Source organism: Thalassophryne amazonica, chromosome 7 (genome assembly GCF_902500255.1).
Source record: "Thalassophryne amazonica chromosome 7, fThaAma1.1, whole genome shotgun sequence".
Classification (NCBI taxonomy): domain Eukaryota; kingdom Metazoa; phylum Chordata; class Actinopteri; order Batrachoidiformes; family Batrachoididae; genus Thalassophryne; species Thalassophryne amazonica.
In genome coordinates, this window is record NC_047109.1 from 115400592 (window position 1) to 115420582 (window position 19991).

Sequence of the window (19991 nt, forward strand, 5' to 3'; positions counted from 1 at the left end):
CTTGTCGCCATTCTCATGTTGCATTCATGTGTCATATCCAACCTCCGTTATTACAGCTTCTTTATCAGAATGTCTCACAGCGGCGATTTACTGCGTCTTGTGTAATCAGACAGCAACATTTTTACTCAACACCAGGGGACACTGGAGCCCAGGGTGACTTTAAGTGGACCAAGCAGACTTTACTTTATACAAGTTATTGATCAATGAGAATTTAGCAATTTGTGCTTTTAAACACAAAATCCATAAGCAAAACGGGTTCATATGCTTTTGGATTTTAATCTGCACATCTTACTCTTTATATTGTATTTTTCTTTCTTGATATATATCAGGTCTTGATGGGCTCACTATTTTTCACTTGTATACCCTCCTGTGAACCCAGTGGGGTCCCAGAGCCCAGTTTGGAACCACCAGCTCAAACAATAATCACGTGAAAAGCAACAAAGTTCATTAACTAGAGGAGTGTTCATAAAAGCAGCTTTGTTGTAAACATACTTTGCTTGCATATTTCTATTTTCTGTTACGTTACACTGACACTGGAGTACAACGCCGAGCAAAATATTGCAGGTTTTACTAAACCACATTTGTCCACCAGCTTCAGCTGCTCCACTGAAGATAAAAGTAAACTGAAAGAAATGACTTTATTTGGAAACACAGAAATGAATTAGGCTGAAGGAAATGAAGATAAAATGTGTTAATGTGTACAAATTCACTTTATTTGGGTGTTACCAATGAAAGTACTTTATATAAAAAAGAAAATGTTGCAACAATTTTCTTTTATTGAGGTAGCTATTGTGTAATTCAGATCAACAATACAATAAGTAGTATATCATAAGTCAGTAAATTTTATCATAATATCTTGATGGCCTTCTTTGGTCCACATATATAAACTAATTATTATCCTGTTTGTTTAGCTGGGAGTGCTGACTTTTCCGATGACACTTGAAGGGAGCACCAGCACTGGGGAGAGAGAGAGAGAGAGAAGAGAGAGAGAGAGAGAGAGAGAGAGAGAGAGAGAGAGAGAGAGAGAGAGAGAGAGAAAGAGAGAGAGAGAGAGAGAGAGAGAGAGAGAGAGAGAGAGAGAGAAACCTGTACTGTTGTCTTCCTCACCAGCAGGCAGGAATTCGCAGGAGATATTGTTTTGTTGTTTTCGTGTCGCTTTTTAAAGTGTCTCGTGTCCGCTGGACGAGGACTCACTCTCGTGTCTTTTTGGACAGCTGCTGCACCGGTCTGTTCTTGTGTTGGTAAGGAAGTGTGTGTGTGTGTGTGTGTGTGTGTGTGTGTGTGTGTGTGTGTGTGTGTGTGCACGCGCGCCCGTGTGTGTGCGTGTGTGTGTGTGTAATGACTCCACTTTGTTATTTTCTATTCTGTCACACGTTTAATGCGCTCCTACATGTTTCATAAGAGACTGAAACTTGGGATACAGATCTGATCCCAGGACCAGTACGACAATAACAGGCTGCTTTTGTTTTTGGTTTGTTGGTTTGTGTGTTTTGTTTTGTTTTGTTTTTTGTTTTTTTACCAAAACTTGCAGATTTTAAACAACAAATTTAATTTCTTTTGGAATTCTGTAAGATTTAATGCACTATGTCAAAATGGAAACAAATCATCCATAACTTACACTTTAGATCATAAATAAATATGTTTAATTCCTTTAAAGTCTAGGGCAGGTTCATGGTCGGCTCCACATTTTTTTCAATATGGGGGCATAATAGAAGTAAAAAATAGGTAACAATTGTTGGTTTTGTCATATTAGATTTTTTTTATAACATATTTTTTCCTTACGGCTTTATGGATACATTTTTTATCAGCATAAGCCAAGAAACGTAAAACAAAAAAGATAATAACTGTGACCACATCAAATTATTATTTCACATTTTCAAATATCAGCCAGGGGTGGTTCTACATTTTTTCATTATAGGGAGGAGGGGGAGCAATGGAAGTATAAAATGTTGTTAATAATTGTTGGCTCTGTTATATTTGAAGTGTTACTTTAATGACTACGTGGTCTGTCCATAAATTAATGGTCCTTTTTATTTTTTTAAAAAACTATATGGATTTCATTCATATGTTTTTACGTCAGGTATGCTTGAACCCTCGTGCGCATGCGTGAGTTTTTCCACGCCTGTCGGTGACGTCATTCGCCTGTGAGCACTCCTTGTGAAAGGAGTGGTCCCGCCCCCTCGTCGGATTTTCATTGTCTGGAAATGGCAGAATGAAAAGGACTTTTTTCCCATCAGAATTTTTTCAGAAGCTGTTAGAGACTGGCACCTAGAAACCATTCGAAAAATTTATCTGGCTTTCAGTGAAAATTTTACGGGCTTCACAGAGAATAAGGACTTTAACTACAGCTTTAAGGACCCCTTTAAGGACGGTCGGTGCGCCGCGCTGCGAGCTGCGACGATGCGGCACAAACCACTGGATCATTTCTAAGCTGATGGCTCTGTGGATACAAGACCTTCGTGTGCTCTTTCTCTGGTTATCACAAGACCTGGACATCAGCCATTTTCCGGCAGATTTCACTTTTAACAAGAGATTTTGTCATGGAAAGCCGCGCAGAGGCTTCGCGCGTCACGACCGATTCGCTGATGAGGCGAGACAAAGGAACACCTCCGTTTCGGAGTGTTAGAGGACAAGTTGGGACTAACCTTAACCCTAACCCATGATTAGTGCACAGGTGTGCCTTAGACTGCCCACAATAAAAGGCCACTCTGAAAGGTGGAGTTTTGTTTTATTGGGGGGGGATACCAGTCATTATCTGGTGTGACCACCATTTGCCTCATGCAGTGCAACACATCTCCTTCATAGAGTTGATCAGGTTGTCAATTGTGGCCTGTGGAATGTTGGTCCACTCCTCTTCAATGGCTGTGCGAAGTTGCTGGATATTGGCAGGAACTGGTACACGCTGTCGTATACGCCGGTCCAGAGCATCCCAAACATGCTCAATGGGTGACATGTCCGGTGAGTATGCCGGCCATGCAAGAACTGGGACATTTTCAGCTTCCAAGAATTGTGTACAGATCCTTGCAACATGGGGCCGTGCATTATCCTGCTGCAACATGAGGTGATGTTCTTGGATGTATGGCACAACAATGGGCCTCAGGATCTCGTCACGGTATCTCTGTGCATTCAAAATGCCATCAATAAAATGCACCTGTGTTCTTCGTCCATAACAGACGCCTGCCCATACCATAACCCCACCGCCACCATGGGCCACTCGATCCACAACACTGACATCAGAAAACCGCTCACCCACACGACGCCACACACGCTGTTTGCCATCTGCCCTGAACAGTGTGAACCGGGATTCATCCGTGAAGAGAACACCTCTCCAACGTGCCAAACGCCAGCGAATGTGAGCATTTGCCCACTCAAGTCGGTTACGATGACGAACTGGAGTCAGGTCGAGACCCCGATGAGGACGACGAGCATGCAGATGAGCTTCCCTGAGACGGTTTCTGACAGTTTGTGCAGAAATTCTTTGGTTATGCAAACCGATTGTTTCAGCAGCTGTCCCAAATTCTCTGAAACGCCTTTGGAGACGGCTTATGGTAGAGAAATGAACATTCAATACACGAGCAACAGCTCTGGTTGACATTCCTGCTGTCAGCATGCCAACTGCACGCTCCCTCAAATCTTGCGACATCTGTGGCATTGTGCTGTGTGATAAAACTGCACCTTTCAGAGTGGCCTTTTATTGTGGGCAGTCTAAGGCACACCTGTGCACTAATCATGGTGTCTAATCAGCATCTTGATATGGCACACCTGTGAGGTGGGATGGATTATCTCAGCAAAGGAGAAGTGCTCACTATCACAGATTTAGACTGGTTTGTGAACAATATTTGAGGGAAATGGTGATATTGTGTATGTGGAAAAAGTTTTAGATCTTTGAGTTCATCTCATACAAAATGGGAGCAAAACCAAAAGTGTTGCGTTTATATTTTTGTTGAGTGTATATGCATCCAAGCAAGTGGTTTTCAAAGTTTTTGTTCTTTTTTGACGTGTGAAATCAGTCAGGCAAGTAAAATTTGGAAAACTTTTTTTTTTTAAACAAGGATCAATGTCAAACTTTTTTGGATTTTGCATGAATCTGCATGGCACCACCATAACACAACCTTCAACTGTGGCACCATTAAGTGTATCTTATTTTGTACGGGACTAAACAGATATACCAAGCTTAACATAAAGTGGTTCATTGCCAACCTTTTTCTTCTGTTTTATTCTTGTTAAAGTGTTACTTGTTAATAGTGGTTTTACTTTGTGTTCTGTTATTTCAGACAGTAAAATATAGAGAAAACATAAATGTGTATCCAGAGGAAGGAAACAGATCCAGGGTTCATCCGGAAAGTATTCACAGCGCTTCACCTTTCCCACATTTTGTTGTGTTACAGCCTTTTTCAAAATGGATGAAATTAATTTTACTCCTCAAAATTCCACACAATACCCCATAACAACAATTCACAAAAAAGTTACTTTGAGATTTTTGCAAATTTTATTAAACAATAAAAAACTAAGAAATCACATGTTCATGTTCACAGTCTTTGCCATAACATGACAAAAACATGTAACATGACAAAAAATGTGGAAAAAGCAAAATGCTGTGAATACTTTCTGGATGCACCGTATGACCGTAGAGATGCTCACGTTAGCAACCACAGCTAAGTGCCAGACGCCAGCAGCCATGTTTGTGCTGACGGATTGTTGGGGCATCTTTGGAATGGTGAGGTTTGTGCCAGAAGCATTCTGGTATCTTTGGTTGCCTTCGCTGGTTGTGTGGCTCCCTTTTTTCCTCGTCATTGTTGTCCAGTTTTCATTGTTGTTGCGATGTGCATCCAAAATAATGTGTCGTGATTTATTTCTGAAAGGCCCCACAAATTCAGGCTTTACACAAAAATCTAAAATACTTGTGCTTGTATCTTTAGTTTAATGCCGCAGTCGTCCGGGTGGAGGAATCCCAGCATGCCTTTGTTTTCTGCGTCGTCTACACTTCTCTGTATTAACATTTTTATTTTGTAGTCGTGTCGCTGTTAATTAGTCGTTGACATGACACCCGGAGTGAAAGTGATTGTGGGATTAATGACCCTCCTGGGTTTGTGACGAGGGTCCCACAGTGGGGGGGGGGGGGGTAGCCGGGCCGGTGCCTGTGTGGCTCCACTCCTGGCTGTATTATAGTAATATTACACCATTACCGTAATGGTCCTACCTGAGGGGCGGGTGGGCGCCGTTATCAGTTGTGCAAGAACAGAGTTTGGAGTGGGTTGGGGGGCAGGGGTGGGGGCAGACAGTACACGCTTGTTGAGTTCAGTCCATGTTTGTAGTTACGGTGGTAAAAACGATTGCAGCGTAAATGTTCACTGTGTGACTGACTGACGACTCTGAGGTGACACATAAATTACTAATAGTCACTTTGAGCTTCGTATTTACTGCTAAACACTTTGAAATACTTTCTGTGTGCTTGTTTGTTTATAAGTACTTCTTCCTGTGTGGTGACGTCAGTGTTTTATTTTGTGCAGTAGTCTCAGTAATGCACTCTTCATGTTTGCAGCCTGAGTCTACATGTGCTCCTTAAAGTGTCAGTTTATTGTACTTGATAGCAGGGGCGGATCTTGGGGTGGTGGTGGTTGGGGGAGAGTGGCGTGGAAAGAAAAGATGCAAATAAAAGATGCAAAGAAAAATACATGAGGAAGAAAGAAAAAAGGTAAAAAAGAAAATAAAACTAGAGAAAGTTTTTAAGTTTGATAACCTAATTTTTGCCACAATTTTTAGTCATTATGTTCCACTGAAAAACCCTGAACATTCACCAGTTCACCAGTATGACATAATTTTTACACTGTATCATCTGTCCATAGAAGCAGGATAAACATCTATGATCTGCATGATACTACTACAGTTTTGTTGTAACCCCCCCCATACAATGACAATAAAGGCTATTATGTTCTATTCTCAATAAAAGTGTTTTCAGAGATTCTTGGAGAATCTGTCAAAAATTGTCACTTGTGATAATGAAATATGTGGTTATGTTTTCTGGAGTATAAGTCACACCTGTCAAAAATGCCTTTTGAAGAGGAAAAACATAAATAAATCACATCTTTTTTCTTTTTTTATCAGCTCTTTAATTTGGGAATTTGTGCATTGTTGCAGTGTATTTTTTAATTATTGGCATTGTTATTTTATTATTGGAGTTAAATTTGTTTAATGGTTTGCGTTCTGGGAAAATCCAATATAAATAGTTGTTATAATTATTATTACTAACAAACATGATTTATTTATTTATTTTGGTACTTAAGTCAGACCAAAAAATAAATAAAATACAAATTACGACTTATTCTCCAGAAAATCTGGGTATCACGTTGGAAAGGGTTGCTTATTTACTACTAGTATAAACCGTATTTATTGTTGTCCATTCGTTTGCTCCCGTTTTGTGTTCAGGATCAGGGTCAGGGTTGTCACAGTGGATACAGCCAGATCCGCATTAGTATTTTGCACAAGTTTTACGCCGGATGCCCTTCCTGACACATCTCCAGTTTTACCTGGAGAAACACACACAGCCGCTGGTGTTCCAAAGAGGTCTCCCATCCAAGTACTAACCAGGTCCCGCACTGCTCAGCTTCTGAGATCTAATGGGATCAGGCTGACACAGAGCAGATCGCTGCATTAGTGTAAACCGTATTATTTTTTAAAATTACACTGTCATTTCACAAATGAGTGGAATCTGTGAAGCAGTTTGCCCAGTTGCGATGAATTAGGACTAGGTTTTTAACTAGGTTTTATGTAGAATTTTTTAGGGTTATTTATTTATTTAATTTATTTATTTTAATTGTGCATTTAAGAGATTGTTTTTAATTTCATTGTCATGCACTGTATTTTTTTCTGGTGTCATGTACAATGATAATAATAAATTCTATTCTATCAGGACATCCCCACACACATACACACACACACACACACACACACACACACCCCAAAAATTTCTGGATCCTCCCCTGTTTGATGGCTCCTGTCTCATTTTTTACTGTAACGCTGCGTACTTGTTTTCTTCTGTGTAAGGTGACACGTACACAGATAGTGAGGAGTTGTTTTACAGACAGAATTACGCTGTGCGTCTGTGCCTTATTGGAGACACGATGTTAAACATTCCTCTGGCGCTCTGTGTGTCACAGAGGTTGACAGGCAGCGATCTGAATGTCCCCACGCTGAGTATTAAATCTCTGTTCTGTCCTTTCTCATGCTTCAGCCCAATAATGTCGAGTTTGCATCAACATTATGACACTCATAACCCCACATACAACCAGAACATCCATCCATCTATTTTCTATACCTGCTCACTGGAGTCTATCCCAGCAGTGATGGGGCGTGAGCCCGGGTTCACCCTGGACAGGACGCCGGTCTGTCACAGGGACAGTGAGGAGACTCACTGTGAGAGTCCTGGTGGCCATGCCAGCAGGCTAACAGACCTCAGCTGATGTTATAGCCGCACTGACTATGAAAAATAAATAAATAAATATATATATACACTCAACAAAAATATAAACACAACACTTTTGGTTTTGCTCCCATTTTGTGTGAGATGAACTCAAAGGTCTAAAACTTTTTCCACATACACAATATCACCATTTCCCTCAAATATTGTTCACAAACCAGTGTAAATCTGTGATAGTGAGCACTTCTCCTTTGCTGAGATAATCCATCCCACCTCACAGGTGTGCCATATCAAGATGCTGATTAGACACCATGATTAGTGCACAGGTGTGCCTTAGACTGCCCACAATAAAAGGCCACTCTGAAAGGTGCAGTTTTATCACACAGCACAATGCCACAGATGTCGCAAGATTTGAGGGAGCGTGCAGTTGGCATGCTGACAGCAGGAATGTCAACCAGAGCTGTTGCTCGTGTATTGAATGTTCATGTCTCTACCATAAGCCATCTCCAAAGGTTTTATTGATGGCATTTTGAATGCACAGAGATACCGTGACGAGATCCTGAGGCCCATTGTTGTGCCACACATCCAAGAACATCACCTCATGTTGCAGCAGGATAATACACGGCCCCATGTTGCAAGGATCTGTACACAATTCTTGGAAGCTGAAAATGTCCCAGTTCTTGCATGGCCGGCATACTCACCGGACATGTCACCCATTGAGCATGTTTGGGATGCTCTGGACCGGCGTATACGACAGCGTGTACCAGTTCCTGCCAATATTCAGCAACTGCGCACAGCCATTGAAGAGGAGTGGACCAACATTCCACAGGCCACAATGGACAACCTGATCAACTCTATACGAAGGAGATGTGTTGCACTGCATGAGGCAAATGGTGGTCACACCAGATACTGACTGGTATCCCCCCCAATAAAACAAAACTGCACCTTTCAGAGTGGCCTTTTATTGTGGGCAGTCTAAGGCACACCTGTGAGGTGGGATGGATTATCTCAGCAAAGGAGAAGTGCTCACTATCACAGATTTAGTGATACAATATTGTTTGTGAACAATATTTGAGGAAAATGGTGATATTGTGTATGTGGAAAAAGTTCTAGATCTTTGAGTTCATCTCATACAAAATGGGAGCAAAACCAAAAGTGTTGCGTTTATATTTTTGTTGAGTGTATATATATATATATATATATATATATATATATATATATATATATATATGCCCCAATATTTGCCCTTCTAATGCAAACTGTGTGATCATCCTTATTCACAGTTTTTATTCACTGCATACTTTTGTTAGTTTTCAGTTATTGTTCATGCAAAGTTGGGATGGACTAATCCACTGCAGACGGCCACGACTGGATAAAAGTGCTTCATGATCAAACAGACACTGTTATTTAGAACTTTTTAAAATGTTTTTCGCTGTACTTTCCGTCTGATTAAGGCTGCTCTTCGAAGTCGTTTCTGTCCATCATAAGACGTTGGCGCTCCGTTGTACGGTTGCAGTCCACCAGAGTCTTGGCTGTTCTGTTTGTGGAGTTAATGCTGTGACACAACAGCAACTGTTAAAAAACAAACACAAAATCTGCAATCACATCATCGCCAAAAAGTCCAATCTGTTACTATTATTAAAACATGAAGGGGCTGTGCAGCAGTTTGCTCTGCATCGTGTTGTGATTGACTCCTCCCACTTACTCCCCTCAGGACATGACCTCACAGTTTGCGGCATGAGAGGCGGACGCTCTGACCAGTCGGATATAACCAGTGTCGCAGACCGAACGGTCCCCCTGATGACGCGGTTCACCTCGTTTCTGCTTCAAACTGCCTCCAGTCATCATCTGTCTCAGTGTCAGATATCTGAAGCTTTTGTAAAACAATCATTTTCATTCAGAATTATTTCATCATAAAAGGTGGCAGAAGCGATCAGAGCGCTGCTGCTAAACAAGCTGCTAGCTGATGCGTTCGTTGCATGTTGGTCATTTCAAAGCATCACGGAATTTCATAGAGTTTCTGTTTAAAACTGACTTTAGAATGATTTTAGAGGATTTACCTTCATCACCTGATGGTTAATAATCACTTTAATCCATTTGATCACTTTGGCTGAAGAGACTCCGTCTCAAACGTGCTGCTGTGGTCCGAAATGACGCATGCACAGATGCAAATGGTGGAGCGATTTTTAGGGGCGGACCGTTCGGTCTGCGACACCGGTGTCCAGATTATCCTTTGACTGTCAAGGGAGCGAGTCTTATTGACTATCACATGTATAGCGACTCCTGCTGGCCTCTGTCACAGCTGCATCACTGACTTTAACACTTTAATATTAATAATAATTATTATATATATATATATAAAACACCACTACAGACATTTGTATATTTACGTATACATTTATATTTTGGTGTGTGGAGCACATTGGGTCTTCATCAGCCCTCTGATACTTATTATTATTATTATTATTATTATTATAATTGTTATTAGTATTATAGTAGCAGTGTGGTGGTGTTTTTTCTGAACTTTTCCGTTAGTTTCGACATAACAGATTTATTTTTGTGGATAATGATTCACTGAAGGAAAACCAACACATGGTTTGGTTTAGGTGAACACAACATCTTGAACTGCGATTGTTTTTATTGGAGGATTTATCTCATCATATGTGCTGTTCTTCGCACCAGCTTAAAATATAGATCCAGGATGAAGACCCACTGGTTACAGATGTTACATACAAACATCACTGTATAAGTCTGGAACTGCCCACATATGGACGCATCATGTATCTACTGTATGTACTTATGAGTCTGGAATAAAGCTATTATTATTATTATTGTTATATGTCATACAGACAGATCAGAGTTCATGTCTGAACAGAGAAACAAAGATGCACAGATGAGATTTTAAACGTGACACACTGAATCCAGCTTTGTTGATCCAGTTACAAAATGATCCCTTTTACTTTCTTAAATAAATCTTGTGGTGTCTTTCTTTGTGACTTCACTCACACACGACTGAATTGAAGCTTTTTTTTATTTTTTTATTTTTTGGATAAGATTTGTGTCTCTTTTCATACGCTGAATAAATGCTGCACAGACTGAGGTTTTGTCAATAGAACTGTTTGTCTTCTGTAAGCAGCTGCTCTGCGCATTTTTCTATTTGCCCTGCTTATCGCAATCAAACTTTCAACTCAGCCGTGACTTTTTATCTCCTCTATGAGACGTTTGTGGAGTTCACCCAGCTCCCTCCGCTTTCTTCTATCTGTAGGAGTAAAATTTCAATTTGAGTTTTTTGGTCGTCTCCCCTCAGAATGTGGAAGTGTTTTATTGGTGCGGACAGAAACAATGGGGACAAGGCAGAGCATTGTGGCAGCAGAAATGCATTTTTAACCCGTGTTGAATGAATGGCGCCTCACATTCCACAGCAGCAGGCTCTTTGCTGAATGGCAGCGCGAACTCGCCTGTTTTCACTTCTCATTACCGCCATGTGCCTTTTCATCATGGACATGGATGCTGACCTTCAGCACTGTCCCACACCGTAAAGACGGTCTGAGCTGATTTTCTTGTTCTCAGATGTTGGACAAACACGTGTTGTTTTGTCTGTGTTGACATTCGATACTTTTCACTTTGTCTCCGTCAATATGAACAGTAAAATTGTGGATTTATGACGTGTTGGCCCTCCAGATTTATGTCTTGTCCACACGGAAACGGGCTTTTCCCTATACAATCTTTGTCGTTGTCAAAGAGTGTTCCGTAAACACGCCACCATTTCAAGAAATATCTGCACAGAAAAGCAATGGTAATGCTGTAGTTTACATGCCAGGCCTGTTAGTGGCGCTGTAAAGCTCTCACAAAGAAACAGAGATGAAGAAGATGTAGAGCATGGACATAAAGCCTGCACACTGTATACAAACACAGAAGAAGAAGATGATGACATCATCATTTCACCAAAGTTATGTTTTGTTGTCAAATCAAATCAATTTTATTTATATAGCGCCAAATCACAACAAACAGTTGCCCCAAGGCGCTTTATATTGTAAGGCAAGGCCATACAATAATTACAGAAAAACCCCAACGGTCAAAACGACCCCCTGTGAGCAAGCACTTGGCAACAGTGGGAAGGAAAAACTCCCTTTTAACAGGAAGAAACCTCCAGCAGAACCAGGCTCAGGGAGGGGCAGTCTTCTGCTGGGACTGGTTGGGGCTGAGGGAGAGAACCAGGAAAAAGACATGCTGTGGAGGGGAGCAGAGATCAATCACTAATGATTAAATGCAGAGTGGTGCATACAGAGCAAAAAGAGAAAGAAACACTCAGTGCATCATGGGAACCCCCCCAGCAGTATAAGTCTATGGCAGCATAACTAAGGGATGGTTCAGGGTCACCTGATCCAGCCCTAACTATAAGCTTTAGCAAAAAGGAAAGTTTTAAGCTTAATCTTAAAAGTAGAGAGGGTGTCTGTCTCCCTGATGTGAATTGGGAGCTGGTTCCACAGGAGAGGAGCCTGAAAGCTGAAGGCTCTGCCTCCCATTCTACTCTTACAAACCCTAGGAACTACAAGTAAGCCTGCAGTCTGAGAGCGAAGCGCTCTATTGGGGTGATATGGTACTAAGAGGTCCCTAAGATAAGATGGGACCTGATTATTCAAAACCTTATAAGTAAGAAGAAGAATTTTAAATTCTATTCTAGAATTAACAGGAAGCCAATGAAGAGAGGCCAATATGGGTGAGATATGCTCTTCTTCCCTTCTAGTCCCCGTCAGTACTCTAGCTGCAGCATTTTGAATTAACTGAAGGCTTTTCAGGGAACTTTTAGGACAACCTGATAACAATGAATTACAATAGTCCAGCCTAGAGGAAATAAATGCATGAATTAGTTTTTCAGCATCACTCTGAGACAAGACCTTTCTAATTTTAGAGATATTGCGCAAATGCAAAAAAGCAGTCCTACATATTTGTTTAATATGCACATTGAATCCTGATCAAAATGACTCCAAGATTTCTCACAGTATTACTAGAGGTCAGGGTAATGCCATCCAGAGTAAGGATCTGGTTAGACTCCATGTTTCTAAGATTTGTGGGGCCAAGTACAATAACTTCAGTTTTATCTGAGTTTAAAAGCAGGAAATTAGAGGTCATCCATGTCTTTATGTCTGTAAGACAATCCTGCAGTTTAGCTAATTGGTGTGTGTCCTCTGGCTTCATGGATAGATAAAGCTGAGTATCATCTGCGTAACAATGAAAATTTAAGCAATGCTGTCTAATAATACTGCCTAAGGGAAGCATGTATAAAGTGAATAAAATTGGTCCTAGCACAGAACCTTGTGAAACTCCATAATTAACCTTAGTCTGTGAAGAAGATTCCCCATTTACATGAACAAATTGTAATCTGTTAGATAAATATGATTCAAACCACCGCAGCGCCGTGCCTTTAATGCCTATGGCATGCTCTAATCTCTGTAATAAAATTTTATGGTCAACAGTATCAAAAGCAGCACTGAGGTCTAACAGAACAAGCACAGAGATGAGTCCACTGTCTGAGGCCATAAGAAGATCATTTGTAACCTTCACTAATGCTGTTTCTGTACTATGATGAATTCTAAACCCTGACTGAACCTCTTCAAATAGACCATTCCTCTGCAGATGATCAGTTAGCTGTTTTACAACTACCCTTTCAAGAAGTTTTGAGAGAAAATGAAGGTTGGAGATTGGCCTATAATTAGCTAAGATAGCTGGGTCAAGTGATGGCTTTTTAAGTAATGGTTTAATTACTGCCACCTTAAAAGCATGTGGTACATAGCCAACTAATAAAGACAGATTGATCATATTTAAGATCGAAGCATTAATTAATGGTAGGGCTTCCTTGAGCAGCCTGGTAGGAATGGGGTCTAATAGACATGTTGATGGTTTGGAGGAAGTAACTAATGAAAATAACTCAGAACAATCGGAGAGAAAGAGTCTAACCAAATACCGGCATCACTGAAAGCAGCCAAAGAGAATGATATGTCTTAGGGATGGTTATGAGTAATTTTTTCTCTAATAGTTAAAATTTTATTAGCAAAGAAAGTCATGAAGTCATTACTAGTTAAAGTTAAAGGAATACTCGGCTCAATAGAGCTCTGACTCTTTGTCAGCCTGGCTACAGTGCTGAAAAGAAACCTGGGGTTGTTCTTATTTTCTTCAATTAGTGATGAGTAGTAAGATGTCCTAGCTTTACGGAGGGCTTTTTATAGAGCAACAGACTCTTTTTCCAGGCTAAGTGAAGATCTTCTAAATTAGTGAGACGCCATTTCCTCTCCAACTTACGGGTTATCTGCTTTAAGCTGCCAGTTTGTGAGTTATACCACGGAGTCAGGCACTTCTGATTTAAAGCTCTCTTTTTCAGAGGAGCTACAGCATCCATAGTTGTCCTCAATGAGGATATAAAACTATTGACGAGATAATCTATCTCACTCACAGAGTTTAGGTAGCTACTCTGCCCTGTGTTGGTATATGGCATTGGAGAACATAAAGAAGGAATCATCCTTAAACCTAGTTACAGCACTTTCTGAAAGACTTCTACTGTAATGAAACTTATTCCCCACTACTGGGTAGTCCATCAGAGTAAATGTAAATGTTATTAAGAAATGATCAGACAGAAGGGGGTTTTCAGGGAATACTGTTAAGTCTTCAATTTCCATACCATAAGTCAGAACAAGATCTAAGGTATGATTAAAGTGGTGGGTGGACTCATTTACATTTTGAGCAAAGCCAGTCGAGTCTAGCAATAGATTAAATGCAGTGTTGAGGCTGTCATTCTCAGCATCTGTGTGGATGTTAAAATCTCCCACTATAATTATCTGTTGTGCACATGAAAACACAAAGGTGGCATTTTGAGATTCATCCACTTCGAGACACGTTTTCCAAAAGTAGCATTTTCGTGCTCCAAAAGCACCAGTTATGGCGATACATTGCAAAACTTTTGCATATACACTGAAACCCGTCTCCGTGTGGACAGGCCCTTAAGTGTCCTGAACATTTTTAGTGTCTCTCATAAAAGCAAAAGCAAATTACAAATTAAGGACAAATTTTAAGTTTTTGTTGCCGGCATATAGGACTCTCAGGGGTTATCCACCCAACTATCTCACCGAACGTATGCCTTATGTGCCTCCTCATGCTCTGCAGTCGCTGGATGTGGACTCATTCTGTTTCCCAATCAACAAGTTAATCAACTAGAGGGCACTCAGAGTGCACATCTCCAACAGGTTTCTGTTTCTCAGACCTTCACACTGAGCTTAACCCTACAGTCACATTAGCTACAAACAACAGAGGTACAGCGACGACTTGCTGTTCATTTTCAATCAGAATGGGAGTTTACAAGCAACAAGAGACAACGATTGCTCTGCTGCCAGCTAGACAGAGCCAAAAGACCAGATGTTCCTCCACTTTTGGCCGAGGTTGCAGCAGACGACCGTCATGATGCGTTTGTGGCAGTTCTCACACAAGCCACCGGTTGTCGCTGTTACTCTGAGCAACGTTGTGTGCACAAAAAAGCTTGACGAAAGTGTCGAAGAAGAAACTGAAGAGTGAAACTGCTAGGCTAAGAGCTAAGTACATCATTCTGCTGTTTGTATGGATCCATAAATGTTAATAAAGCCAATTAATGAAACAAAGGCTGGAAAGTTCATGACAACGACCAACCCGGAACTAAACAAAACTGTCGCGCATGAAGCTGTCTCTTAGCAGCGGCACGCGCAAGGCTGTTATGCCTGTGAAAACCACCGACTCAGGTAAGATCGCCAATCTACAAGTAAACTGATAATGTTGAGCAACTGACTGTAGTTGACGCTCTGAAAAAGGTGTATTTCAGTTTACATTGAATATGTTTCTTATATATTTTGAAAATAAATCAACACTTATAAATCTAAAAACTCTGTTTTTGTAACCAGATAACACCTCTGAATTGATTTACGAAATATCTTACGGAGATGTTGGCATGCACACACCGGGAACGCCTATCAAGCGACAAAGTCAACTACTTCTCGCTGTCATTTGTAGCTAAAGTGATCGTGGGGTTATGGGCCAGTGGAGGCACTGTTTGCCAAAGTACATTTCATTTCTTTAATTGGATTGGGTTGCAGGTGGGGACGTTGTTCCACCAAAGAGCACATTTTTAAAAATCAGTGAAAGACAATATGTGTATAATGCAGTATATATAGTAATATACTATTACATGTTAATAATAATAATACCATTATGTGGCATCAGTATAAGTAAGTAAGTCCCTTCAGCTGCTCCCTTGTTTGCACTCGGGGTCGCCACAGCAAATCCAAGGTGGATCTGCATGTTGAATTGGCTCAGGTTTTACGCCGGATGCCCTTCCTGACGCAACTCCACATTACATGGAGAAATGTGGCAGGGGTGGGATTTGAACCCGGAACCTTCTGCACTGAAACCAAGCGCATTAACCACTTGGTCACCACCCCTGCATCAGTATACACCTCAGAATCTAAACTCAGAATCTAAGCAACTCTTTGACCCAAAGTCTACTCATCCATCAACCTTTGTTGACATCCACTGACAATCAGACAAACTGGGCTGAAAGAAGACAAAATAATCAAAATCAAATTTATTAATTTATTTATTAATCCAGAAGAGATGTTCTTATGCCAAGCCGTACCAGCAGGGGGCGCAGAGAGGCTGTGTGTCATATACGTAGCCGCTAAAGGCCTGTGTTTTCACTTTTTCCACTTCCCTTTGAGAATTTCATAGACCAAACGTTACACTTTACGTTACTCATGTCATCTTTATTTCAAAATTCATCCAAACCACTTTGGTCCAGCGCCTAGTGTTTGCCTGTCCGCTACTCCTTTCATTAAGCCAACACGAGTACAATTACACCAAGCCACATCCAAAGCGAACGGCCCATGATTTTATCAGCACGTATCTTTGCGTATGATTGGGGATCTTGGGGAACGTCATCATGACTGCAATCATGTTGGTGCTCACATGCTAATAGCGTGTTGGAAGCATGCATGCATGCCTCTCAACAGTAACACAACCATGTTAAAATAAAATCACAAAAGACAAAGTTCTGTTTGTCAGCGTTGCACAAAGAACACCAAACAAACAGGAGTTGCCGCGGCGGGCTCCATGAAGGATTCCTTTGTGTTGTGAAAGTTTGACGTTGTTTGAAGTCTGCTTGAGCTGTAGATGGTATCAGTCATTTCTTCATGCAAATATGCATGTGGCCGTGCAGACCGACAGTCCGGAGCTTTGTCAGACTTATTTAACAGGAACAATCAGCAGAAGCAGCAAATGCTTTGCAATGTAACATCCGAACCGCCGCGTTGTACCAGTAGTCCAGAGCGTGACGTCATTTTAGGAGAAGGTCTGATGTCTGTTCTGTGGTGACGGCGTCGATTCCCTGCTGCATGGTGGGGGTTTCCACCCTGAAAGGGCAATCTCTCTGTGTTAGCCTAGAAACACAGAGCTCCTGGGTTAAATTATAAATGAGGCCTCCATGGGAAACGTATTGCTTACTGCCCCTGATCATCAAAGGACATGTAGATTTGCTGGAGCTGAATATATCCACTCGAAACTATTAAAACATCTTTGGCTGGCCGCCTTTTTTTTTTTTTTTTGAAACTTTGGTAACAGGTGGGTAGTTAATCCCTTTATTTGGGTCAAGTCTGCACCCTCCTTCCCCATATTCAAGAAGCAGGTCTGTGCCAGTCAAGCAGCACTGTCCACTTAGTAAAATATCAGGCCAAAGAAACTGTAGCCAATGAAAACGAGATCTGGTGGCAAACTCACAAAATGACACTCCGAACTCTGCCAGACTAGTCGCTTGCATCTATTATACATCGGTGATGAAAAAGCCTTTGCAATGAAATGCGAAAGTGGTCAACGTTTGTATTGAACAACAGGTCTGTTTGTACATTCATTCATTTTCTATACCTGCTTACTCCAGTCAAGGGTCAGGAGGGGGCTGGAGCCTCTCCCAGATGGCGAGAGGCGAAGTCCACCCTGGACAGGATGGTCAGTCTATCACAGGCCTGCTTATACCTGCACGTGAGCAGTTCAATTAAGTTTATTTATACAGCAACAAATCACAACAAACATTACCCAAGGCTGAGGTTTAAACCTTCCACACCTGATGAACAAGCACACTGGCAATCATGGTAAGGAAACACTCACTCTGGTGGGTTTTTTGGGCGATAGGAAGAAACTTCAAGGAGACCAGACTCAGTAGGGGTCCATCTGCTTTGGCCATACAAGCCAAATAAAACAAGATCAGATTGTGCCGTGACAGAAATGTTGCAGTGAGACAACCATATGTAGTCCAGATATCCTCGGCCAGAAAGACCGGAGTCGTGTCCAGATAAGTCGTCCCCCAGTTGTGATATGTCAACAAAAAAGGTTTACTTGTCTCTCTTTGATGGAGTTGGATTAGGATACTTTTCATTGTAGGTGTGCTACCGTTGTAAAGTTTTATTATAATTCATAAACCGGTTTAGGGCGAGTTCCAAGTGTGAAGTCAAAGTGATCTGATGCATTGAATAAATACAAACACTCCTGTTCAACATGTCAGACAGGAATTGTTTTCCTTCATGCACATCTTCATATGTTGTGCTGCCACTCTCGAAATCCAGCAACCAGGTGACGAAGAGTTGCACTTCCAAGGCAATATGATATGATGCACAGAATAAACACAAACGTCCAGTGACCGCTGCTTTGAGATGTCAGGGTAATTTTTCAGGGTGATTTTTCAGGGTGAACAATGGAGCAGACAGAGGATTAAGATAGGAGAGGAGTTAGACCTGGCAGGGGGGCCGGGTGAGACTGGTTGGGCGGATTCCGATACGAAGGGAGAAGAGAAGGGGAGAGAGGAACGTGGGAGGAAGCTGATACTGTTTGTAAAAATAAACCATTCATTTATCTTCAAATCTGAGAAATCTGACAAATATCAGATTTCCGTTGGAGGGTTTTTTCATACTGTGGTTGGAAAACCCCAAGAAAGCAGCATGTAAATGTTATGTGAAAGAAATATTACACGTTGGTTATTAAGAAGCTTGGATCAGTTGGAAATGTAGGTGAACACGTCACTGTGTGCACATTATTTGGACCTTATTCATTTATTCACAGTATATTCAAATGCAGTGAAGTTTCTTGTGGAGTAAAATCACAGTGACTCAAAGAAAACAGGATGAGATGAAAGTTGAAAAACAGCCCAGACAAGTTTAAGATTTTACAAGCTGTTTGATTTCTTTTCTTTTCCCGAGAAGTTCTCACAAATGATTATGCAGCTACAAAAAACAAACAAAAAAACTCCCCGGCCACTACATTAGGTACACATTACTGGTAGAAGTACTGCTGATGACCACACCCTTCTTCCACAGAGGAGGTGTTCCTGTGTCTCTGTCAGATTGGCTCAGTGGGCGTGTCACGCAGATCACACGTTACTTCAGTGGGCGTGTCACGCAAATCACACATTGGCTCAGTGGGCGTGTCACGCAGATCACATATTACCTCAGTGGGCGTGTCACGCAGATCACACATTGGCTCAGTGGGCGTGTCACGCAGATCACATATTACCTCAGTGGGCGTGTCACGCAGATCACACATTACCTCAGTGGGCGTGTCACGCAGATCACACATTGGCTCAGTGGGCGTGTCACGCAGATCACATATTACCTCAGTGGGCGTGTCACGCAGATCACACATTGGCTCAGTGGGCGTGTCACGCAGATCACATATTACCTCAGTGGGCGTGTCACGCAGATCACCCATTGGCTCAGTGGGCGTGTCACGCAGATCACATATTACCTCAGTGGGCGTGTCATGCAGATCACACATTGGCTCAGTGGGCGTGTCACGCAGATCACCCATTGGCTCAGTGGGCGTCACGCAGATCACATTACCTCAGTGGGCGTGTCACGCAGATCACCCATTGGCTCAGTGGGCGTGTCACGCAGATCACATATTACCTCAGTGGGCGTGTCACGCAGATCACACATTGGCTCAGTGGGCGTGTCACACAGATCACATATTACCTCAGTGGGCGTGTCATGCAGATCACACATTGGCTCAGTGGGCGTGTCACGCAGATCACATATTACCTCAGTGGGCGTGTCACGCAGATCACACATTGGCTCAGTGGGCGTGTCACGCAGATCACACATTGGCTCAGTGGGCGTGTCACGCAGATCACACATTGGCTCAGTGGGCGTGTCACGCAGATCACACATTACCTCAGTGGGCGTGTCACGCACATCACACATTGGCTCAGTGGGCGTGTAACGCAGATCACACATTACCTCAGTGGGCATGTCACGCAGATCACACATTGGCTCCTTGGGCGTGTCACGCAGATCACAGATTACCTCAGTGGGCGTGTCACGCAGATCACAGATTACCTCAGTGGGCGTGTCAAACAGATCACACATTGGCTCAGTGGGCGTGTCACGCAGATCACACATTACCTCAGTGGGCGTGTCACGCAGATCACACATTGGCTCAGTGGGCGTGTCACGCAGATCATACATTGGCTCAGTGGGCGTGTCACGCAGATCACACATTGGCTCAGTGGGCGTGTCAC

The 19991-nt window shown here is 42.0% G+C and overlaps 1 protein-coding gene across 2 annotated transcripts in view; it reads left to right on the forward strand.

The window, feature by feature from the left end:
• Nucleotides 1-1081: 1081 nt before the first annotated feature.
• The window catches only part of LOC117514800 (zinc finger protein 516-like), a 174919-nt gene continuing 156009 nt past the window's right edge, over nucleotides 1082-19991 (forward strand). For both annotated transcript variants that reach the window (XM_034175392.1, XM_034175393.1), the window contains exon 1: nucleotides 1082-1241. The gene's annotated coding sequence lies outside the window, so the exon portion shown is untranslated. The remainder of the gene's footprint in view (nucleotides 1242-19991) is intronic.